Source organism: Zosterops lateralis (assembly GCF_965231275.1).
Source record: "Zosterops lateralis genome assembly, chromosome: 6".
Lineage (NCBI taxonomy): Eukaryota > Metazoa > Chordata > Aves > Passeriformes > Zosteropidae > Zosterops > Zosterops lateralis.
In genome coordinates, this window is record NC_139761.1 from 35118919 (window position 1) to 35144394 (window position 25476).

Here is a 25476-nt window from a genome sequence, read left to right on the forward strand (position 1 = left end):
CTTTTCTGATAACTTTCTTACATAGGCTGGGGGTAAACTCTAAATTCTTCTTCTCCTTTTGCCTCAAGCCTAATTAATAACTGTTTATTATAAAGAAACAGGAAAGTTTGTACTTTCACAAAAAGAAAATTAATGAGTTCTGGATATCCTGACACCTGTGAGAACATATATTCTTCTTGAGTGCTGCTACTCCCCTAATCACATCTCTAGACAGGGAGAATCATGCAACAAGGAGAATATGATGAGAACAGCATCTCACACCAGCAGCTCTCACACGGAATGCCTGCAGTACCAGATGTCAACCTCTCAGCCTGGGATTCAGGGAGAAACTGCAGGGGCCCAGGAGCAGGAGCCAGCTCCTGGCTGGACTGCAGGCAAGGGTGTGTGCAGATAGCACATAGGCTGAGCTGGTGCTTGGTGTCAGAGCCTCCCCCTCCCTGTGTGCCCCATTTGAATATCTTCCTCATCTGAAGATCTGACACAGCAGCAGTGTGTGAAGGAAGATCATATAAACCATTTGAGAATGTGCTAGCCTCATTAACCTCATTAAAGAACTTGCAAGCCAGAGCCTCACTATCTAAATTCCTCTGATGAAGGCAGATTCAGTAATTGCACATCACAGCTCCTAATGCTGCAGTCACATCCAGTGCTGTTGTGTGTATGAACCTGAGGCCTGTAAGCCTCTTTGGACTTCCCTTTATAGGACTGGGGCTCCAGCTGCCAACAAAAAAAGTTTTCATTTAAGTAAAAACCAAAAAGCCCCACATATTTTTAAAGTAAAAAATCACTTCAGATGGGTGATATCAGATAAACATATTTAAACAAATTTAAATACTGAAAATGTTCCTGTTTTTTTTTCCCCAGCTTGTCAATTCTACTTTTTGTTACATGCCAGAGCAGCACTGGGATCAGTTCTTCGTCCATCCATAATGTTTCTTCTTCTCAGGAAAATGAGATCATGATTGGTGGCGTGGGTGGTTGTTTTTTTTTTTTTTTTTTTTTTTTTTTTTTTTTACCTCATAACACCTGCAGAAAGTCATGACTTCAAGTTGAGAGCCTGTAAAAGAGTGGTTGCTCTCTGGAAATCCAGATATTTTTACAATACCTGTAGTGGTGTGGTTTTGGTTTTATCAGTTTTATGTATGTATTTGTTCCTTGTATTAAGTTCATTTTTATAAGTTATAATGGTTTGCCCCGTGCACCCATGTTCCACCCTCATTGGTTTCATCCCAACCCCAGTTCTATGTCAGTCAGAAGTTATCCAGCCCTGGGCCTTGTCTGTCACTTTGGGGTCTCTCCCAAAAGTCTGGAAAATTCCAGGAAAAACCCCAAGTGATTGGACAAGACTTCAGCTGTCTCCCCACCTGAGTTATTAATTTGTTACAATGTATGTCATTTATCCAGAGAGCCATGCCCTTTTGCCCCTGATTTGTCCCCAGTTAGACCCATCCCTGAGTTCCTCCCCCCAATAAAAGGTGTTGCATTTGAGGTTTCCAAAAAAGCTTTTTTCCCTCGCTTTTCCCCCTGCTACTTCTGCTGAGGGGTGTCTGCTGGGGCAGACACCCTGATGAATAAAGCCAGCAGTTAACCCAGAACAGCCTCCTCTTTTTTTCCTGCCGTCGCTGCTTCACTCCTTCAAGCAAGACAAGAGCTCACAGGGGTTGGTGAGGTTCACCCTGTTACCGAGCCGCCCCCTTTACTGCCGAGGTGTCAGGGCTGGCCCAGGCAGAGACAGACACCTCAACAAGTACCAAACACAGTGATATTTAAACATCAGAAGATCCATTAGGAACGTCTTCCAAAGGTACCAAGCCACATGGATCTGTATGTAAGGTTTGTTGGTCTTTGGTGTGTGGACATTCCTGGAAAGTGTGAAGCCAGTGTCTCTGCGGCAGAGCAGCTGCTCACCACAGCTCGGTTGCTCAGCTATCACCATGCTGCACACTGCTGGAACCGCGCCAGTCCAAATCACAGTGTCCTCATTTCAGGGAAGCCTCGCTTAAAGTGGTTTAGCTGCGATTGTTAAACGTCTGCCCGGCCAAGGGCAGTAAAAGTATCCAGAATGTGTTGCCCACAGATTGTTTTCAAAATTCTGGCCATTTGAAAACAGAGCAGTGTTCCTGCAGGACAAGGGGTGATGTTGGCGTATGCTATTGTTTTTAGATGTGTCTTCCCACATCTTTAATTTGTTATCTGTGAAGGATATCTAAGGGAGAATCCATTTTAATTTGACCGGCAGCAAAAGAGCTCGGGATATACTATTCGTGTGGCACCGGTAAGTTCTGACTTTGTGTTAGCAACTACAGTGACCTTCTCCCCGCAGGTCTCCGGGAGGCTGGACAGTGATGTAAATATCGAAAAGGTAAGAAGTCAATCCGGACGCGGGGAGCTCGGCGCGGGCCCGAGCCGCCCGCAGGGCCCGGCGCTTGGCTGTTGCCATGGGAACGGCGGCGGAGCGCGGGCGGGCTGCGGGCGGCCGCTCTCGCGAGAGCAGCGGCGCGGGGCGGGCGCGGGGTGAGCTCATCGCGGGCTGCGCGGGCGGGGAGCGCGGCGCTCAGCCCAGCCCAGCCCAGCCCAGCCCTGCCCAGAGAGCGGAGCGGAGCCGAGCCGCCGGCAGCCGCCGCAGCAGCAACTTTGTTGGGTGAGTTGCGAGCGGGAGCACCGAGCCGGGGCGGGCTGCGCGCCGCGCCCCCTCCTTCCTGCCGTGCGGAGCCGCCGTGCGCTGGCCGAAGGGTGTGCGGGTGGGTGTGTGTGCGTGCGAGCGAGCGGGGGAAGGGTAGCGGCCCCCAGCCCCACAGGGGCTAACGGGGGTGAAAGTGGCCTTCGGAGCCGCCTGCCGCCGCAGCGCCCACAGCCCGGCGGGGGGCGGTGGGAACCCGCCGTGCCGGCAGCCCCCGGGGCGAGCCGTGCCGGGTGCTCGGTTCCGGATTTGTGTCGTTTTTCCCCGCAGGAAAGGCAGCCCCGAGCGGGCCGGAGGAGGCGGTGAGCGGCGGCGGCTCCCGCGCTCCCGTCCGTCCGTCCGTCCGTGCGGAGGCGGCCGCGCCGAGGGCGCCCTGCGGCGGGGGACGCGCTCCCCGCGGCCCGGCCCGGTGCGCCACACGCCCCCACCGCTCGCTGGAGAACTTGCTGTTATTCGCCGCTGTAAGTTGCACTTAAGCTTTTTTTTTTTTTTTTTTTTTTTTTTTTTTTTTTTTTTTTTTTTTTTTTTTCCCCTCTCTCCCCTACTCCTCCTTTACTTTTTATAGCCAGCGAGGGTGTAGCCAGACTGGTTTTCTGGTTTTGTTCGGAGCCGGTGCTGAGAGCGCGGTGATGATCACAATTAGGTGATTCGGGGGCAGTGCCCGTGGGGATGTGCTGAATGCCCCGCTCACGAGGAGGCGGGTTAGAAGAACAAAATGTTTGCGGATGGTTGATTCCTTCACTGGGAGCCTGGAAAAGTGGGAAAACAGGGAATGCCTTAAACCGAATCTTAAGGGGAAGGAGGAGGTGGAGAAGCAAAGAAAGGTAGATGAGAAGGCGATTGCCTTCCTGAGCCGAGTTTGTTTGCTTTTCTCCCGTTTTATATTGCATGAAGTGCTGTGTTCTCGGGTTATATTTAAAAATAACTGTATTATTTGTAGCGCAGAGCTGTGATGCAGCTTCAGTTCATGTAATGAGGAATGCACTCGTTCATGTCTGCTAAAGGAGCGACACAAAATGGGAATTGCTCAACTTAATGAAGATCTCCTTGTATAACCTTGGCTACAACCTCTGTATGTTTTAGATTGAGGAAAGCACGTTTTAACCCGTAGAATAAAACAGAGACGTTTTTTGGATAATACTGCTTACCAAATCGCGTTTAAAAATTTTGCCTGCAAAATCGTTTTAAAAAAATATGAGTGATGCTGCTTTAATGAACCCGTTACTGCATGCTGAATGGAGTGCCTCTGTGAGCACGGAGCCCTGGTTGATAATACAATGCAAATTTGTCTTCAGAGTAAAGGTGTCGGATTTCATTAGGTTCCAGATCTGTGTGGATGAACCAAGATAGGGCTGCTTTCTAAAGAAAACACCATTCATGATGGAATTTTGATTGATCGTTTTTATTTCTTTCTCTAACTACGGGAATTTAGCCCTCGTTTCCTTTAAATTAAGGCATAAACCTGTTTTGTAAAAGGGAAAAGAGTTTTTGCTGCAGCTGGGTAGCAAGTATCTGTTCTCTCAGGTGGAGAGTTTGGTTGTTATTTATTTGGAATGCATTGCTGGGCTAGACTCCATTCCCCTTCAGCTGAAGTGGTGGGAGAGACATGTGAAAGTATTAAGGTAAAAGTCTGTGGCAATTGTAATCGTAGAGATCTCCAAGTAGTGTTTCAATGTCAAGGCTTTTATGCCTTAGGCCATCAGATGCCATACCAGTTACTAATGTAGAAACAAGTGTGGGAACTTCACAGTGATTTTTTTCTTGGTTTCAAAAAAACAATCCCATAGGTTCTATTTAGGTAAAGCTAAAAAGAGAATTTTCTTGATCAAATGTTTTGTGTGTATACTGTGTCTCATTCTGGTGATAGGAAGCCAGGGACAGAAGATTTTTTTTTTTTTTTTGCCATTTTAAGTGTTTATTTATGGTCAGTTGATTAAAGGATGTGCACTTAGTTGCTCAACATTGCATTAAGAAGGTATTAGTGATGCTAATAAAATGCTTAGTTTCATCATTGCTATTTGGGATAGGCATACTTAGCTCTCAGTTGTGGTTCATAAAACCTCTTAGATCATGAAGTCAGAAGCAAAATGGGATGTCAGCTCTGACTGTTGTAGGGCTGCAAAAATTTGCTTGATGAAAAAGGCTAGCAGGTGTAGAGGCAGGCACTGACACAGATGTGTGAAAGGGTGGAGCTGTAGCCAGGAGTGAAGACTTAATAGGGGGACATGCAATTCACGATCTATTTTTTCTATAATAAAAAGTAGTATTGTAATTTCAGTCGTGCATCATTGGTTCTATGCTTGAAGAGCTTTTTTTTTTTTTTCCCTTCATGTTAATCTGAAATGTTATTTCAAGGTTTGGGGTCAGCTTTTGGATACCTTTTGTTTTAAAAACTATGTTCAAATGTGGCCTCTTCACGCTTTTGCAGCTTTTTAAGGAGGGTTTTTTTTTTATATGCATATAAGCAGTTGGGAGCATTTTGTTCTTGTGTAACTCTTACTATCTTCTCAGTTTTATAAATCTGCCTCAAATATATCCTTTAAAATGTCTATTTCAGAACTATTAGTTTTGCTACTGTGGAGGCATTTTTTATTTCTAAGAGAGGAGAACAAAACTTGAGAACACAAAATATTCCAGCTGATTGTTTGAATTTCAGTAAGGTCATGAGGATAACTTTGGAAGTATATTGGGAAAATGTAAGGTAAGCTAGTGAGAAAATGGATTGAGGTCCAGTAGAATTTCTGTTTTATTCCTCTGTTTTGTCCTGTAGCATGTCTGTTGTAGAGAAGAAAAAGGAACAGTTTTCTCCATATCAGTAGTTTAATCCCTTCAGCAAGGGGTTTGCTGCAAGCTATTGAGGTCTTAGAGCTACTGGTTCAGAATCCTGGATGCCCTACTGGGGTAAAGAAGCAGTGCTTCTGCCTTCATCAAAATTTCAGTCACACAAGTTGGTTTCCCTAATGCTGATGTTTTCAGAGATTGAAATTTATTTTCATTGACCCTAAGTGTTGTCTGTTTGGCAAACAGTTTTGATCTGTTGTTTTCTTGGCTTTCTTAGCTCCAGGCAGATTCCTTTTTTTTCTCCCCAGCTCTGTAATTTAAATATTTAAGAAGTCAATAAGACATGGTTTAACTATCTTAATTTTTAAAATATCTTTGCTCTCTTTACTTCTTTATCTGTATTTTAGATTTTTATTTTATTCATTTATTCAAAAGCTATTCGTTAATAAGTTATGACATGAATACAGCAATAGTAAGTGCAGTAATTTCTTTTATCAGTGTAAATACGTAATTTTTAGAACTGCTAGGTGAGGGATTTGTTGATTTGGCATGTAAAATTAATCATATGTTCAGTATCTTTCTGTGAGTCAAAAAAATTGCATTGTTCTCTATTTTATGTTTCCAGGGAGATTTGACTTCAGTGACTTGATTTCAAGTATATCTCTCTAAATTGCAGCTTTTAAATAGTCTTAAGCTTTATATTTCACAAGAGTTCAGTATGATGTTTGAATGAGGACTCTCAAGCTGGAGGTTTATAGAGTGAGATTTGATGGCTCTGAGACTTGAGATAGTCTCTAATTAAAGGCAGTTAATGTTTTTTGAGGGTGCAGCCTTACCAGCAATGTTGCTGGTAAACCTACAGATTATGGTCATTGGTGAGGCTGAATAACAGTAATGTCTGATTTTTAATTCTTATGCAGCTGGTAGCACAAGACTAGCACAGTCTGTAGCAGCTTTGGTGTTAGCTTTGATAGTAGTTTCACACTCTGAACTTTGGGAAACCCGTTAGGAGTTGCAGAATCTAGAACTGTTTGGTTTTCTTAACTGTATTTTTGAATATGAATCAGCAGATAAAATGGTTTTAGATGTCCTTTTTGCATATGTAAAGCTAAATTATGTCATTGTCTCAGTCTTTTTAATATGGAATTCTGTGGCACCAGTTTACTGGGTGAGTTATTTGATTTAGAGTCTGCCACATGTCTTTTATGTTAAGTGAGGCTAAGCATTTACAAGTCTTTGTTTTCTTTATGGAAGCATGTTTTAAAGAGCACTTCTTTTGAATGCAGAGACAGAACTCTTTTCATAATCTTGATGGCTGTTGAATTGCATGATTGCTAACCAAGTATTCGTCATGGTTCTTGTCTGTAAGTGCTGTGGAATCGTGCAAAGCTGTCTTCGTGTTACTTCAGCTCGTGCTGGATGCTGCAGTGCAGTACTCATGGCTCTTGTTCCCTACATAGTGGATGGATGTCTCTTTTCAAGAGAGATCAAGTTCCTGAAAAATGCATGGCTGTGTAGAACAGCTTTTCTAAAAGCGTATGGTAGGGAGGGAAGAGTTGTTACTGGAGGTAGTGGTTCATGCCTAGGCCTGAGAGGCACTTCAAATTTTTTGTTGATCTTGTAATACTCTTTTGCTTTTGGTCTTAGGCTCTGTAGAATGGGAAGAATGCTTAGAGAAGAAAACTTAGAAGCTACTGACATATATAGTTGGTTTAAATTGGATTGTTCTTCATTAATCCATATGGTTTACCTTCAGTGCTCAAATAGCTTTTGGGGGTGTTTAAATTTAATGTTGTTTACTTACCTTTTGAGGTAACAGGATTTGTACCCCAAAATACTTACATAAACCTGAGACACTGGTTGTTACTTTATTACTGCAGCTGTGAGATGTGTTGACTTTGAACTTGTGCTTTAACATGGACTTTTAATTTAGTGAAAGCTTCTTCAGTTAACCCTAAATTATATCCTGTTTTTCTTAACTGGGGATGTTATAGTGGATTAAAAAACCTGAACTAGCCAAAATCATCAGGAAACAGGTTCTTCTTCCAGGCTGCTAGGAGGTATCGGTCAGAAGTTGAGCATAACTTGGAGAAAAGTTTTCTTTTGTGTCTGCCTGTGAGACTTAGTTACGTTTAATGTACTTGGCTGGATTTTAAGGCTTACTTTTCTGGGTGGGGGAAATTGCCAAGCTTCTTCCTTTACTCTGTAGCCTGCCTTGCTGCCTTCTCTGTGCAGTGGATGGTGGGGTTCCAGGGAGTGCCATGGGCTGCTTTTGTAGCATGGCTCTGTTCTCTGAGTTTCTCGAGTCATGATGCATTTTGCAGCACCATCAGCTAAATCAATTGTCTTTTGACTTTTGAATAAATAATGACAGGCTTATTGTATGCTGATGTGATGTAAAATAGGATTAATACAGAACTTTTTTTTAAGAGTGGCAGATAATATCTGTAAAACTATTGCTGTGGTGGCAGAACTTTCTGTATGCCAGTTGTTCACATCAGCAGCTTTGATTCGTATCTTGGGTTTTCTTGTTGGTGGTCATACAGACAGCTCTCTCTAAAGACTTACAGACACTTTTAATACATGCATTTGTATATTTGACCAAAGGTTGCTGTCGTGGTTTAACCCCAGCCGGCAAGTAAGCACCACAGCTTAGCCCCAAGAACATTTTTTCATTGTTCTTGGAACTTTTTCAAATGATTGCAATATTACTTTTGTATTGTTTTTATTATAAGGTACTGGTCTTACTTACTCAAAATGAATTCACACTGTCTTTGGAAGTATTTGGTGCAGATCTATGATGACTGGCATTTATGGGAGAGGTTGTTTCCTGGTTTTTAACTTTTTAATTTTCTTTCTTTTTGTTTCAAAGAGGACTTTAATTTGATTTCAAAGTTGCTGTTTATATGCATGATTTTGTCACTTGGTCTTACTATAGCAAATAACTTAGCAGAGTAGACATGGATCTCTGGCTGAAGGTGGGGGCATCAAATCTCCCAGATCAAAATGTTTTTGCATTTGAGTAATTTTACTTCAGACAGAATTTAGTCTGGTCTCCTGAATTGGGTGTTGCCAACACAGATTTGTGGTTTGTTGGCTTGGACCTCTGTGACTTTTAAGGGTTGGGTCAGATTTGGTGAACTTCGGGGCAGGGATTTTTAGCTTAGTTTCCTCTAGAAGAATTCTGGTTTATGCACACCAGAAAAACTATAGAAATTAAAACAAATCATTCTGAGGGTGACAAAGCATTTAACAGACCACGCCAGATTGACTGGTGAATGTCCATCATTGGAGACTTAAAGCTTGACAGGACAAAGTCATGAGGCGTGGGGAGCAGTGTGGCAGCCAGCCCTGCTCCAGTGGAGATTGGACTCCTGGGTTAAACCTCCCTGGGCTCTGCAGGCTGCTGATTGCTGCAGGGCTCCTCAAAGGGCACTGCCCTTGCAAGTGCTATTGTAGGTACAGCTTAAACAACTTCAAAAAAAGCAAAACCGTCCTTACCTGTGTCTCTTGCAGGGGTAGCAACACCACTGCTGGTGGCTCTCAGTTTACAAACCTGTGACAGGAACCCTCCCTTTATTCTATTTCCAGGCAAGCACGGGGGGCAGTGGCTTGTGTGTGTACGTGTTTATTTATGTTTCCTCAAGAGACTCATGTAAGCAGAAATATACACATCTTGAATGTTTGCCTTTTGGCAGGGCCACAGCACAAATTTGCTCTTGCTGAAGAAACTGTGGCAAAGATCAGACTGTATTTTTTTCTTTTTTACATTTCTGAAGTATAACATAACTTTGTCTGCCTGCTTAAAAATTAAAGAAGACAATGGGTAATGAAACTCAGACTGCAGGCTTAAATGTGTTAATGCCATATAAAAGTCATTACAGTTCTTATCTCTGAACTGTTTGAAGATCTCTGTTTTTGTGGACAAGGCTTCTCTCCTCACTTTCTGAATTACCAATCTATTTTTTTTTTAATTTTTAAAAGCTAAAGTGTCTGATACATTTTTGTATTTTTGGAATATTTTTGCATGTGTCAAATAGAAGACAATACTAGACCTCAACAAAAAAATCCTAGAGGGCCTTCCTTCCTTCTGCTGGATGCAGTTGAGATTTCTAGGAGTATTTTTCTTTTCAAATTGTAAGGGCTGAAATAGGATTTTATGTTTTCAGTCCATGCTGAAGAACTGCATAATTGTGCAGAAGAAAGTTATGGTTTTAGCATTTTCATGCCTTGAAAATATCTTCATGAATGGTGTGATACTGGCACTGATTATTTACTTTGCAAACGTATTTAACAGCTTGTTGTATGAATCAGAATAAAATAGTTCAGTGACTGCACTGTATTGTTCATACAATACAGTGGCTGGAAGAAGGAGCAAGACACAATTTCCCACAGCTTTTGCTGAAGAAAACATTGAGAAGTGAGGAGAAAAGGAGATAGTTCTCTAAAAGCTGTTAATATAGTTTACCCTTTCCTTGGATGTTTTTTTCCCTTGACTCTTTCCCTTCTTTTGCAGTCTTTGAAAAAAGAAATATTGACAGAAAGTCAGTTGCAGTTTTGTTTAACTTCCCTCCCCCTCCCTGACTGCTGCATTGTCTAGCAGGGTAGTCATTGACTCGTACTTGACATAGCTCTGCAAATTCCCAAATCTAGTACTGTTTACTGCATTGCCATACAGAGGTGGTAGGGGAATCTTGGCTAGGATGCCTCTGTTAATATAAACAAAAGGAAAATTCTAATATAATTTTAAAACATGCCATTCGTTTCAAATTGAAAAGGCTTTCTAAAAAAGTTAAGATCTGTGGGTTTTTAGTGCTTTCCTGTACAGTGACGTGAGTGGTTGTGGTAGTCTGGAGAACTACCTGCCACAGACACTTCCGCTCTGCTATTTGAACTGTGATACACTGTGGAATAATTTGAGATCCTTAAGTTAATTCTTGCCTTATTATACAATTACCTCCCTATCTAGGTAAAGTCAGAAGATCTGCAGAACTTCACAGGGTCTTTAATCATGTGCTGAAATCATCAGGATTTTTTAAATCCTTTACTGATGTACTTTTATTTTCAGCTGGAAATTTTTTAAGGTTAACTAATATGCTAGATAACATTTGAGAATAGGGACAGATTATTCTGTCTCCAAACAACAGTTCTGAGATTGGGTGTGGACATGCAATAATACACTGTGTTTCTGGATTTAATCACTTGTATATGTAGAGTTGATGCAGTAAAGAGTTTCAAATTTGTTGGTAATTTAAAGCACATCTCCTGTAAAACAAAGGTGTGATAATAAGCAGTAATTAAATGTTGCAAAGGGTGCTCATCATTGTTATTTTAACAGAAGTTAGTTAGTCATTATCTACTGATTGTTGCCATCATTAAATATAATTTTTTTAGTATATAAGTTGGTACTTTACATACCTGAGCAACTGAATTGAGGTTTTCCATTCTTGTGTTGTTAAAGTATCTTTTTGTTTGTGCCTGTTAAATGTAATGACTTGCCTCAAACTGCCAGCAACTTTGTGCCTGCCGAGGGCAAGAAGGCACATTTTGTGAGTGTGCTCTTTAACTGACACATGGAATACATCGGTTCTGAAAAGAGGGACAGGGGAAAGAAGTCATTTTAATTAGTTTAATTGCAGTTGTGTGGAGGTGGCTACATGAAAAATAATTATAGGTAAGGTAAACATTGCTGCTTGTAGAAGCACAGAGTGCCCAGAGGTAAAAAATGTCTGAAGTGTTGGGTGAGGGAAAAGAGCTTAACTGCTCCTTATTTTTTGTAAACATGCACTTTGCTTAAAAAAACCCCACAAAGCAATTGATAGTAGTCATCAAATATTCCCAGTTGTGGTGCAGTCTAACTTTAGGTGACAGATGTCTTTATGTTCTTGAAACAGGGCTTTAAGTGACTTAGGACCAAACAGACAGACCTCACAAACTGATAGAAGTATGAAAATTAAGGAGCAGTTGAAGGAATTCTTATATAAAATCCTCACTTCATCTTTCAGTTACGAGTAATAGGAAGAAGTAATTAAAATTAACAAGGGTCAAACTTGAAGTAATGCGTGAAATGTAGAGCTAGTGGACAGATTTAAAATTAAGTCGTACTTTGATCACTTACTTGTTTGGAACATATTGGAAAGTAGTATTGTGAACATCAGGGAAGCTGGAGGAGATAAAAGTGATCCAGAAATATCCATGGTTAGCATGGCTGATGCTTTTTGGTAGAGAATAGTACCTAAAAAGTAATTTTTTGACTTGTGTTTAAATATTATAACTAAAACTGTATGAACAAGTTCATCATATAATCTGATTGTGCCTCTCCCTTCTTCCTCTTTCTCCTGAGTGTTATAATTTATAAAGGAGGGTTCCGGAAACGTCTCATTTTCTAGCTTTAAAAATGAAAGAAGAGTTGAAGATGTGTTTGAAGGGAGGTGGGAGAAGAATCAGCACAGCTTGATAAAAATGAAGCTTAATTTCTCAAGTTTGGATCCTGCTTTCCTCCAGAATGCTTAGCTTTTTTTTCCCAGGTATTTTCAGAAAACAGAACAAAACTATTGCTTTCTTGAAACTTAGCTACAAATTAGAGCTTTATTCCTTGTAACAGAGAAGTTAGGTAAGGACTGTATAAACATTGTACCTGCTTGTGTGGTTTTTCATGTTCACATTTTTACATGGGGAAAGAAGAGGACTTGTGAAACAGTGCTCTCTATTTCAGTGGCACTTTACAGGTTGCAATAAAAACTCTGCTTTGCAGTACTATGTGGGTGTTATGTGTTCACAAGTAAAGTAATATAATGTTAGTGTTTAATAGTGCTTATGACAATGAAGTAATGGTATGTGTGGTGTAATGCAAAGTACTCCTAAACAGTGGTTAGTTCCTGCATTACAGTGTTTTCTGGTTGCTGATGAAGGATGTACAAAAACCTCTTTGTCAGGTGTTTAAAGCTGTTTTGCCAGGTAGAGAAGGTTTTTCTGAGGCTGGTGGTGTATTTTTGTTTTAAATCTAGTATTAGTGCTGAGTGACTGTTCTATTGGTTTAAAAATGTTAATAGCAGTGGCTATCTTATTTGTTGTAACCTCTCTTTGTTATCACCTTAGTACTTAGCTGAGATGCCAAAAGCTCTTGAAATACATTGCAGCTTCAAGCAGGTTAGGTGCTTGAATACTGGCACCCTGAATTGCAAGTCAGTGTGTTTTATTATCCCTGAGCTCAAAATTTTGCACCAAAGACTTAGGATACTATTGAAGTGCCACTGCTGTTCAGTTTATAATGATGTTAATTAGTGCTGAATGTGATAAAGATGAACATATGCCGTGTTAATGAAACTACTTCTGAAACTGAGCTATTGTCATTATCTCACTGAATGGTTGTACTGAAAAGTTGCTTGGCTGCCCCACAAGAAGGATAATTGAGAAGGGCTTACAGCGTGTAGCTGTCCCTTGGGAATGGATCATCTGGTCTCAGTCACCTCTTCTGAGACACTGGATAGTCAGAGGCTTGGCTGCAATGGGAAGGGCTGTTTTAATAGCAACTTAGAGTATTGGAGCATACTCTCTTCTCAGGGCCTTGGGTTGTCTTGTGAACACAAATGACTTGTCCTGTCTCATGATTACATGTGAGAAGCAAGCTGTTGCTTCTGACAAGGTTAATATAATCTGATCTGCTCCTTTTTTGCGTCTAGGAAAGAAGGGATTTGCGTGGGTCAGGTTGTGTAGACGGTTACTACTAGTGGCAGAAGCAGTTACTTTTGGGATGAAGTTTGATTTCCTTATATCTCCTTCTTCCTCCTCACCTTGATTAAAAAAAAAACCTGCCTTGATTAAAAAAAAAAAGGAAATTAATCAAGCAGGATAATTACAATATTGACAATAGATAGGTATTTTGTATTTGTGTCTGTACTTTCATGGACAGAAAATGGCCAAAGCTCTAACTGGATCTCTTAGGCAAAATACAGAATCATCTAGATAATTGTGGTGCAGCATGACAGTGGTGCTTCTCTGCATTGCATGCACTCTATTTATTTATGGATACTAATGAGATTGTATTTTGATGTGACATTGCTATAAAGTCAGTGCCTTGTATTCATTAGTTTGCCTCATTGACTTTGTGAAGTAAGGAAATGCAGGTGCCCTTGAGCAAGGCGTCTTAACACACACATGAGAAATCTATAGTAGCGTTCAGAGCAGAAGGTGCCTTGGGCTTTAGATTTCATCCTACTATGGACAAATTTATTTATAACTAGCTGTAAAGCTGTGCTGGAGACTCTTGCACCAGCTCAGAGGAAGGCAGGGCTACATCTGTAGCAGTTGTCTGAAGCCTGCTTTTTGCTCCCAAGAGTAGCTCTGCTCAGCTCAAACTCCTGCTGTTTGCTGGTGGGAACAGTCCCTGGCCTCATGGGATCACATGTACATCAATGGCCACTTAGTAAGCTTGAACCAAACCATGTACAGTTATGGATTAATGCTCAGACCTCTGCCTTGGACTTATTTTATTTATTATTAAAGCTTTAGCTCTCAGTGCCTACATGGCGCAATGTATTTATCTCTCTGCCAAGTTTGTAGTTGCATGTGTATAGCATTTAGTGGCAGCAGCTTAGCATTGCCTGTGAGCTGACAGCCTTCCTCTTCAAGCCTGGGGACAGTGTTGGGCTAACATGGCTGTTGCCTTTCTGGTTCTGGCATTAGTCCAGCAGTTTTAGTTCAAAGGTCAGAAGATCAAGGGTATGAACATAGTACCTGGCATGCTGCAAATTAGGATAATACTGGAATAGATTGCCTTGGGTTTTAATTGCCTGCTAGATAACCCTGTTTTAGTGAGCTCTTGTGCATCTTGACCTGTAGCAGTAGAGAATGAGAAGGTCTATAAAACTGCAAAAGGGATCAAACAGAATGCATAGAAATGCATAGAAGTTGTCAAATCTTAGGCAACTAAATGTATTTTAAAGTATTCCTTTAAATCTGGATTAATATCTGGTGTAGGCTCTCAAGACATCTTCAGAAGGAATTGTGTTCAAAAGTTACGTGTGAAGTATGGCCTGGCTGTACTTCAGAGAGTGTCTTTGCTGACACTGCACCCTGTGAGAGTCAGCCAACATTCCTCGCATTGTCACTTGTAGTTTTTCCGTTTTAGTTTTTTCACTAGTTCCAGCAAATGCATGGATAGTGTTCTTCAACTCAGCACTAGCTTAGTAGTCTGTGCTGCATGGCAGTCACTGCTGAGATTGCAGTTGCTGTGTTCTGCATTTCCCGTAACAACTTTGAGGCAAGGTTGCTCTCAAAGTTTTTGGTTTACTATGGACTCCACCTGGGGTGGTTATGTTCCATGTGTTCCTTCCAGTTTGTTTTTTTTCCTTAATGCTTCTTTCTTCTCCCTAACTTCCTAAATATTTTGAATTTTCTGGGTTTTACTCTAGCCCCTTATGTGTCTAAAAGTGTCCAACAGGTCTTGTAAAAGCAGACTAATGAATGTGTGAATTTGAGTCCAAGCAATGGTGAGACCTGTGTGTAGCACACACAAGGATGTTCTAAGCTGCCAGAAGAGCTGTGTGATGAATCCAGTTTCATGGGAGGAACTTCAGCTGCAGTGTATGTGTTTTTATATATCAAATCTGAGAGAGATTTGAAGATATCACGACCTTGTTAGTTCATGTAATTGCTTGTTCTCTATAGATTTCTGTCAAGTCTTCCTTCCGGAAGACATGCAGAAGATAAAATGTAGTGGGAGCCTGTAGTGGTATCTGTGTTTAGATTGCTCAATAGTTTCTGTAGCTAAATGTCTTACGAATGTCTTTCTTTCCCTCCAGTGTGGTTAGTGCTACTGCTGTGTGAGCAGCTTTTGTGGTTTTTTTGGTAGAGGAAATCACTTTGTATCAGGGAAATGCCTTTTTCCCCTTAGTATTTTGAAATACTACCCCATTCACCTCCTAAGTGTTACTCCTGAAAATTGAAATACTGGTTACTCAAAGCTTTTTCATAGTACCTTTCCTCAGGAAGAATATTTTTGTTGTGCTGCAGAGATATGAGTGTTTTAAGGCTCACTCTGCAAATTTCTGTGAACATCAGAGGAGGACAAACACAAATGGGATCTTGCCCTTCCACTGTCCTCCCAATTCACTCTTACCAGACACTTTTGATTTCCTTCTGACTGCCTGTACTTACTGGCAAGTGCCTTTTAAGGCGTAGTTGAAGAAAGGTGGTGTGAGGAATAGGAAAGAGGGTTGTATTCTTGCTTTTGCTTGTCTGACCAAAACGTAAGCATTTTTTTCCTTCAATGTGTATGTCAGCGGCTGCTGTACAGTGCGGGGTCTGGGCTCAGTGAGCTCCTGCATCCATTCCATTCCATTGCTCTCAAGATGAGAGATCTTTGAGCACTCTTTCCTTCAAGAGTTGAGGTGAATACCTGTTTCTTCACCTGCACTGAGTATTTGTATGGCCTACTACTAGATGATAGTGATTCACAGATCTTCTAGATAACTATTTTTGGGGCTGCCATAACAATTTTGCGGTTTGGTGACAGGTAACAGTATCTGTCAGCCTGACCCTTTTTCAGGCATTCAGCATCAATGAGTGCTAGGTTTAAGAAGTGCTGTAGCACACAATACATTTGAGTTTGTTCTTAGTAAAAGGAGGAGAAAGCAATAGCACAGAAAGCCATGTAAATTGGTGTGGAGAGTATGTAATAATGTATCCCCAAACTTAAAGTTACAAAGCTAGAACACTGGTTCAGTGATGCCAAAAGCAGGACTTCCAGTACTGGATCAAAAGTACAGTGGTCATATGTGAAGTATCAATCTCTTAAATTACTCTGTTGGCTTTAATTAAATCAAAATCAAAGTATTTACCAGGTAGCAGCATAACTAATTTTGTATGACATATAGTTATTTAGACCACTATGATTTTATACTGAATTAGATCTAATGCACTTACTTCCCTGCCACTGATACCAGTTTGGTATCACGTTCTGCCACACTTGATAAAATTTGAGCATGTGCCTGAATCTCATTTGGATCAAATTTATCATGTTTGGTGATGTGATAGTGCAGAGCTTTGCTGTAAATGCTTGTGAAAACAATATTTAATCTCCTGTAACTTCCTGATGACTTTCTCTGCAGATATTTGAGAAAGTGTACTTTTCAACCTTTTTTGTACCTAACAAATAACTGGTTTTATTCAGTGTTTGAATGGTTATAGAAGGGTTGGTCTTTGCATGCATTGTGCAACCACTGTTGTCTAAAGTTATGAATGGATGCTTTCAGACATGGTAAACTGATCTTCTTTGTATTTATCTTTTTGTTCATCATCTATTCTTAGTGTTATGCCAAATCCAAAGCCTAATTCTAATTTTATAAAAGGGAAAAAAAATTCAGTCTCAGTGAAGCAGATTCTTTTTTGAATTCTCTTTAATCTTTTTGATATATATGAAACCACAAATCTTTTTCTCTGGAGAATGCTAGAGAAAAGAAGGGGCCATTAGAGGAAAAGATGTTAATAGGATCATAAATGTTCTGTTTGGTTCTTATTAGACATTACTTGGAAATTGAATCTCCTTCTGAAGACATTAACATGTTCCAAGTTCTTGGTATTTGACCTGATTTTATTATGAGCTGCTATTTATGTTTCAAGACATGAATTGGGCTCTTTTGACCTTTCTTTTGCAAAAGGGGAAAACATACTCTTCTAGCCTTGTGACAAAGTGTATTTTTTTTTTTTTAACTAAAAAACATTCACATAGGATCTGGGGTCAATTTTCTACAGAATAGGAGATGTTGAGGTTCTAAATAGTGTCTTGGGTGCTACAGATTTTGTCTGAATCTATGGTGTCCAGAAGCGCAGGATGAAGAGATTCAACTGTGATAATGTTGGGAGGTTTTTGGCAAAATATTTAAGGGCATGGCTTAAGGTGATTTATTTTTATTTTGAACTATGGCAGATTTTAAAATTTTCTAATTATTATAGTAGAGATTCTGTTTAAATTATTCTATTTTTATTATTTTTGTCCTCCCAATTGTGACGTTTATCAACAGTGTTTAGAAAGAGGAAGGGATATTTTTATTTCTTTTAGTATTTCATGTGCCACAGAAGTGTTGTTTTACACATTCTGCAAGGGAGGAGTCTTTCCTTGCCCTGATTATTGAATTTCAGTAACTTACAGTGATAGTGACTATAGCTTAGTGTTTGCTGTAATCCCCCTTTATGAAGGTGCAGATGCAGGATGATCCCTCAAGTCTTCTCCAGAGTAACAGGAGCGGGTATCTCAGCCTGTCCTTGTTCCTCTTCTACTTCAGCTCCCAAATGGCTTGGTGGTCTCTGCTGAACTTTCTTTAGTCCATCTTTGTTACACTGCAGGCTAAAATGAGGCATGCTCATTGAGCTGGGATCTCACTAGTGCTGAGTACAAGTCAGTGTCACTTCTAGGTTTAGACAGGGCATCGTCAAGCACTTCAAGGCAGATATTTTTAACTTGCTCTTCTCTAAGAGCTTGAGATTGTACGTTTTCAGAAATGTCTATTTTTATTCCTAGATGCATGAGGAACCTTAGATTGAATAATGTTTTACTGTATTACTGTTTTCAGAAAGGGTTTTTTGCATTGTTTAGCTTGAAGTAGACTTTCTAATTCGTAGCCAACTAGTTTCATGCAGCTGCATATTTAATCAGTGTATTTCTCTGCTCTTTGAAGCTTTTTTCTGTCTAAATTGGACTGGTTGTAGTTGCATATCATTTTAGTTTTCCTACTGATGCATTTTGCATTGTGTGCATGTTATATTGCATTTCTTCAAGCTAGGCATCAAGCAAACTGTGGTGGTTATCTGACTTTGAATGAAAAAGTAGTTTTCTGCCTTGTTTATTTTTGGTGTCAGCTTCCAGTTTATAAATTACTGCTTCTTTGATCTGCATGCAGAGATGCACTTTGTACCATATTTTAATGTGTCTAAGTCAGTAAAAGTCACACCAGAATAAATGCTTATGGGAGAAACATGAAAGTGGGCATTCTCAGTAACAGTGAGAGGGAAGTGAAATACTGGCAGAGAACAGAGAAAAGACAGTAGTGATATTTTTTCCCAATGCAAATCAGTCGTTCACATGGACCAGTGAAAAAAGATGCCTTGCCCTTGCTGCTTGTATCTTTTATCATATTGCTTGTGGTGTCTAACAGGCTGCATGATGATGCCAGAGTAGAATCAAGCTGCCATGGAGCTCTTGGTGCAGAGTCCAGGTCATCCAGAAACTGGTTTCTTGGTTCAGGTTCACACCTCTCCTATGGTAATATTTTTAGTCATATAACTTTGATATTTGCTGAAGTCTAACTACAACTAACTGGGACCCGCACAACATTATTTTCTGGCAACTGCAGCTCTTGTGCCATGGGCTCTCAGCAGGTTGGATCACTTGCTTCATTTATAAGATAGCACATAGTGTTTCAAGACATAAGGACAGATCAGTTCGCAGCCTGTGCTTGTCACAGCTGTCTTGCCTTATACCTCATGGGAAAAGATTTATCAGGCATAATTATATCTAATTGAGACACTCTTGTTATCTTGCCAGTGTTACTTTTTTCTGTTAATTTGATCAGTGGACACAGATGAGATAAAAATGTAAACAGGGCCTATTTGAATGGCTTTGCGCTTCTTGGAATATTTAAATGATTCATTTAATCTGCCATGAAATTGTGTGTTGTCACATGGAAATTCAACTAACTCAAATTTTCTACTTCTAAGAGTTTTATTTTCATGAGGAAGGTTTAATATTTTTAATCACTTGTACAGGATGAACTTATTTCATGATTCACCTGCAGCTCACTTTTTGTAGTCACAGGCATGAACTTTCTAAACTGCAGCTTGTTCTTTACAGAACAACTTCTAAATAAACCCACAGTGTTTATCAACCTTTTAAACCTTACTGTTGAAATATTATTTGTAGTAGATGTAGGTCAACTAAACCTTACTAGACTTGTAGGAGCTTAACTTTTGGTGTATGTGTGTAATTCATGAACACTTTAGGGGAAAGCAAGGCTGTATTTTAGGGTGAAGGGTCTATGCCTTGAGTGAAATAGAAGTGACTTGCAGGGGGATTATTGTAGGGAAGCTGTAGAAATGTTATTGCTTTTGGGTGAAAGTCTGTCTGGTGTCTTGGAAATACAAATCTTGAAATAGAAATGCTGAGGAATTCGGAATGAAAATAAGAGGAAGGGAAATAAAACTGTTGTTACTTCAGACGTGAGTTGCCTTTATATGTGAACTGTTCTGTATGCAGAATTACTTGTAGGATGAATAAGCTGAAGGAAATTTGGTTATAGTAAACTTGAATTAATTTTTCTTCCTTTTGCATAAAGTGTATTATTAAGCTTTTTTTTTCCTCCACTAAAAAGTGTACTTTTTTCAGTGGCAGAAGTATGGCTGGAAATTTTGATTTATAGTCTAAGGCAGTCTTTAGTTGGAGAGAGAGGTTTGCCTGTGTGTGTGGGAATTATTCTAAAACTGCTTTCGGTCATAGTTTTCTTCTAAGACAGTGATCTACACCAGATAAACATTTAGAATATGTCTTGACTAGAATGTGAGAATTAATGGGTCATTTTTGCTTTTGCTAGGAAGGTTGACTCTGAAGACCTTGCTGGTTGTACTTGGCTTTCAGTATATACCAAGTGTGAGTTTAATTATGGAAGGTCAACCTACTTTAAAGCAGCTGTGTCCAAGGTGAATGCAGTCCTGGTTTTTTTATTACTCTCTGTCTTACCAGCTGGTGAAATCAAAGAAATAACCTAGTGCATATAAATATGTTCTAGTTTTTGATTTCAATGCCTTTAAAAAAAGCCTGATAAAACACCACTCTTTCCCAAAAAACTGGCAGGAAAAAGAAAAAAAAAAAAAAGCCTGGTAAAAGACTTTTTCTATCTTAGCAATTGTACAAAGTGGTGGTGCTGCTCTTCCCATGCCAGTGTGTTTGTGGACGATCCAGTGTGTCTTGCTCTGACACCACATGCAGGGCTGTCAGGGGGTGCCTGGACAAGAGGGGCTCCCAGGTGGCCTTCACAAGAAGTACTGCACTGGCTTGGGTTGTACTGGATGCCTTCCTTCTGCATCATGCATGAAGCTGTAAGGGATGCATGCTTGTGTTTCAGGTTTCCTACACTTGTTCATAAATTTGTATTTGTGGTTTCTTGTGACGACTTCAGACTGATCTAAATTTTCTTGAACAAATAGAAGAATTTGTGCAGCATTGAGGGGAGTGGGAGGCACTAGTGGGGCATTAATACTTTCCTGCAAAGGCAACTGAATGCTCGATAGGCAGGTAGTCAGCATTGCTGATTTTTAATTTTTAAAATTTATTCATCTTCCCCTCCAGCTGATGCTTTTGAAAAGTTGTCTAAGAATTGCTTCAATTAACGAGCTTCATCTTTTTGAGGAGCCTTTCCTTTTCACTGGTGGGAGAATAAATGATAGAGTACTTGCTTTATTAATCTTTGTTTTCATGTGTTTTGGTAGATAAAATGGAGACTTCTTAAAAGCTAAATTCCACTTTGCATAATTGCAGCAACACTAAGTAGTAGATCAAACAGTAATTAGGTGAACAACTGGCTAATGACCACTGGAAGAGGAGAGAAAATGGGCAGGAGAGCTGTAATGCTGTTGAACTTGTACCAGGTTATATTCTGGTTGAGTGTTTTTACTAGGAAAAAATGGTGCTGACTTGGCATACTGCTTTTTAGTGTGCCTCTACTGATCACCATGTCTCCTGAAACATAATCCTTAACTCCAACCTACAAAAAGAAATAAAGACTGATACTGGAATGTGTTGGAAAGGTATAATCAGATCTCTGTATTATTATATTGAGGCTACTAATGAATGTTACAATTTTTTTCATTTTTTGTACCTTATTGTGATAGTGGCTTTCACTGAAGGTGTATGTAAGAATCTTCTTGATGTATACATTTGCTGGGACATAAATATTTTGTATTTAGAATTTACACACAACCAGAACTGCAAATCAGTAAAGTAAGAGGTAAATTGAAAACTCAATTATAAAACTTGGAAATAGCTCTGTACATCTAGGCCTACTGCTGTACCCTGCTGAGAGACTTTGGTAGAGGTCACCTTAAGTATCAGAGGCAGGTTAATTAGGAAAAAAAATCACCACCAAACGAAAGCTCACTGGTTATTTCTTATAATAAACATACAGATCCAGCAAATTCCCCAACTATCTTTATGGCTCTGTTGCTGTACAGGGTAGTGGAACTCCTGTTCTTGTTTAAGGTGCTGTTGCTGCTGTGTGGAGTGAACGAGTGATGCTTGTGGCAGGCAAGTGTTCAGACTGTTGGTTCAGCTGAAGGGTGATCTTGCCAAAAGGGCTTTTTGTTTTGTTTTGAACAAATTGCACAAATTGATTCTTTTGTGTACCTAAAGGATGATGGAGGCATATGGTGCATCTATAATTGAACTTGCCATGTAGTCTTACTCAGTGTATCAGTTTGCTGTGTTAATTGATTATGTGGCTGCAACTGTAACTAAAATTTTGCTTGGTAAGGTTTTTGCAAAAGGGAATGAGTTTAGAATGCTTATCTTGGGGCAAAAATGGATTTTTTTTGTGCATGTATCTCTGTCATGATGCTGTTGGCATTGAATCAGATTTTCTGCTTTTGATATATTTAGATGAAAACTATTCTTTGGACTTGAACAGATGTTGATTTTGACAGGGATAAAAATCTGAAGATTTTTGTGAACCCTGTTTTTTAGAACAGTTATCTAAAGGAATTGATGAGCAGGGTAAGAATTCCCTTATCTTACATAAAACTCTTGTGGGTATCTGGCTACTGTAATGCAGAAAATGCCACTTCTTGCTATATAAGTTGTAAAAACAGAGGAAGTTATGAAGGATAAAGACAACAGTCAAATTCAGTCTGTCTCTGTTTCATTATAAGGCAGAATACCATCATTTGGAGTAGTTAAACCTGTAAAACAGCATACATGAAGTGCTTTCCACAATACCAATATGTGGTGGCAGAACACTGTTGAGGGAAAGGAGGTGAAGTTTTGGCACCTGTTTATTTTGAAATGTAACAAAATAACTGAAGTGTCACTTTGTCAGTGGAGCTTGGAGTAAGCAGTTTTTAAATGAGGTTTAATACATTGGGCTCATGACTGTTATTCAGGAATAACTTCAGGGATTTGCTTTAGGTTTGAAATAATTCTAAAATGTATTTAATTTGAATTTAAAGAACTTTTTTCCTTGTCAGATAATCAAGTTTTGCCTGATAATTTTTTGGCATGCAGTAGAAAGCTCACATTGTGAAGAAGATGGAACAGAAGTGGGCTGAGAAAGAAACCTTCTGTTTCTTTTGAAGGTCTGTTTCACAGTGTGTAGTTAAACTATATCTGGATTTTTGTGTTAATTTCTCTTCTTTAGCTGCACAGCTCTAGACTTCATTGTAACAGTTTCTGGCCTTTTGTTCTAACTGTTAATGGAAGTAGAATGACTTTTTAAAAACGTTGTAGGAATTTAGAGAGATTTTGATGGACAGAAAGAATTGTCTTGTGGCAAAATTGACTTAGTACGGTGGCTTTATACTTCAAATATCTTGTATTTCTACCAAAGAAATGTAATTCCTGCAGTGCAATGCTAACGTGGATTTAGCTCCCATTTTTCTTTTTAAATGTGAAGTGTCTGTGCTTGAGATGAGTGGAAAAAGGGGAATTTACCTGTGTGCAGGTAGGTTTTTTTTGTATTTCTTAAAGGCAGCTGAGGAAAGAGCAAATGTGGTTTAAGCATACTGTAGTGATACAGATAAGTTAACAGGAGTTGAGGTCCTGTTTGTTCCTTACAGGTTAGAAAATTATTGAAGATGTTCATAACTTTTTTTGTTTGTGTTATCATTTAAACAGTACTTATGAAGGCTCTTCAGTGTAATGAGTTCAGTTATTTTTCCTGAGGATGGTTTAGACTTTGTCTTTATTTGACTGTTTGTGATGGAAGGGTATTTTGTGAATGTTCAAAATTTCTTACATAATTGCTACCTAAGCTAAATTATACAGCGATAGCACTTGTTAACCTGTGGTGTGCCACAGATGTGGCCCTCTCTTCAGAATGTTAGTGAGCCATTCTTACATGTCCACAGGACACCTGCAGGGTGAAGACAGAATAGAGTGGGGAGTTTTTGTTTCACTGGTTTTGGTGTGGTTTTTTTTTTTTTTTTTTTTTTTTTTTTTTTTTTTTTTTTTTTTGGTTTTTTTTTTTTTTTTTAATTTTTAAATTGAAAGCTCTAAGCTTATAAAAGCACTGAAAACTGAAATGTACTTCAGTGTGAGCTTTGGAGTGGGGGAGGGCCATTATGACTGGCCTCTCTTACTGCTGGATTTTGCTTCTGAGCCCCCCGCCCCCACCATGTAATGTCACTGCTGCACACGTAATGGGGTCATGTTGCTGTCTCAGTCCTCCTCCACCTCATACCTAAAATTGAGAAGATGAGAGGGGTGATTATCTGCACCAAAAATTTGCTCACAAAATCATGTAGCTGTTGCCAGGTGCTTGTGTGTTGCCTTCTCTGAAGGCCAGCAAAGCTAGGAAATACACTTTTAAAGAGCTGGTATAACTTTTATCTGTAAACCAAGAAGAACACAGGTTGTAACAAATGCAGCTTTGTGACTGTGGTGCATCTGTCTTGTTCTGAGAGGATTCACAGTCACAGCAATTCTTCTGTACTTCTTTTGATTTTATATCCTTCTTGCAATGAGGATGTTTATTGAGACTGTTGTGGGTTGTTTTGGACTTTATAAACTGGGATGAGACAGTCTCTTTTACAACACAGTACACAGCTGTTGGATGAGAATAATCTAGTTATGTTTAAAACTGTACTTGAAATCTATAGGTGACATCCCTTGGTTTCCTTTTTTCTTTTTCCCTCCTGTTGGGAATGAGTCAATTTTTTTCATTTCTCAGTGCAGTTCCCACCTATATCGCTGTCAGTGATCTGAGATAGTTAGGATTTTTCTGTAAGTTCCTGTTACGAAACATGCATTTTGTAAACTGTTTGTTTTTCTGGTTTCCTCTTTCAAATCTATATCACCAGGTGTCACTGGCAGCTCTCTGCATGGCAGATGGTTTCTGTGAATGTATTCCAACAGGTGTGTTATTTTTGTTTTCCTGGAATTTGTTTTGCAATTTAATATGAACATATTTTACATCCATATTTCAGTCTGGTTCAAACAAGTTTTGCTTGAGTAGTGGTTGAGTCGTGGTTTTGATGGAATGACTGTTTGGCAAGCATTGCCTGTAAATGCTTCAGTGTTTTCAGCATATAATATTTTGGGACTGCCATAATGCAATTGCATAATCTTACAATATGTGCTTACAAATAAGAGATGTTTTCAAGGATTGAATAGAAGCTTTGAAGTGCATGAAAAAAACCCTTTTTGTTATCACAGGCTTTATTTTAGAAACTTTTTTTTCCCATTATGTGCATATTTCCACCTGATATAAATCTTCTGATGATACAGGAGTGTGTGGGATTTATTTCAGGTTTTTAGGGGCCCCTTAACAAGGTAGTTCATTCAGCTTTGCTGGTCTGTAGTTTCAGATGACTCATTTGTGACCCTTGTGACATTCTCCCTTCTCCTCTGTTCCAAATGGTGTCTAGAAAACTTCGGGTTGATATGACATTCAGGAAATGCTGCATTTTCCTACTGCAAAATGAGAGAACAACAATTCTTTTCATCTTTTGAGATCTTTTAGATACATATTAAGCAGTACTGTTTTACATGTATCAGTTTTGAGGACTTAAACCTAAGCCTTAAACACTTCAGGGTGTCTGAAACGTGCCCACCCCCACTGCCCTGCCTCCATTTTTCTTTTTTTCAAATAATATAAGAGGAAAATTGAGAGAGGTTATTGGAAGCCATCTATAAGATGCTACAAGCAATTTTTAGAGTGTTCTACTAGCTTAAGGCCTGCCAGCATTGGAGGTGACAGATATAGGGTGTTATGTTAAAAAGTGCCTGATCTTCTGTGGATTCGCTTCTTGAATCA

At 39.5% G+C, this 25476-nt stretch overlaps 1 protein-coding gene across 4 annotated transcripts in view; it reads left to right on the plus strand.

Moving 5' to 3' along the window:
• Positions 1-2705: 2705 nt before the first annotated feature.
• Positions 2706-25476, plus strand: part of SIPA1L1 (signal induced proliferation associated 1 like 1) — a 201548-nt gene continuing 178777 nt past the window's right edge. For 2 of the 4 annotated variants that reach the window (XM_083863666.1, XM_083863667.1), the window contains exon 1: positions 2707-3141. The gene's annotated coding sequence lies outside the window, so the exon portion shown is untranslated. Of the gene's footprint in view, positions 3142-25476 lie in introns of all 4 variants that reach the window. The other 2 variants (XR_014590388.1, XM_083863664.1) reach the window with 2 other exon arrangements.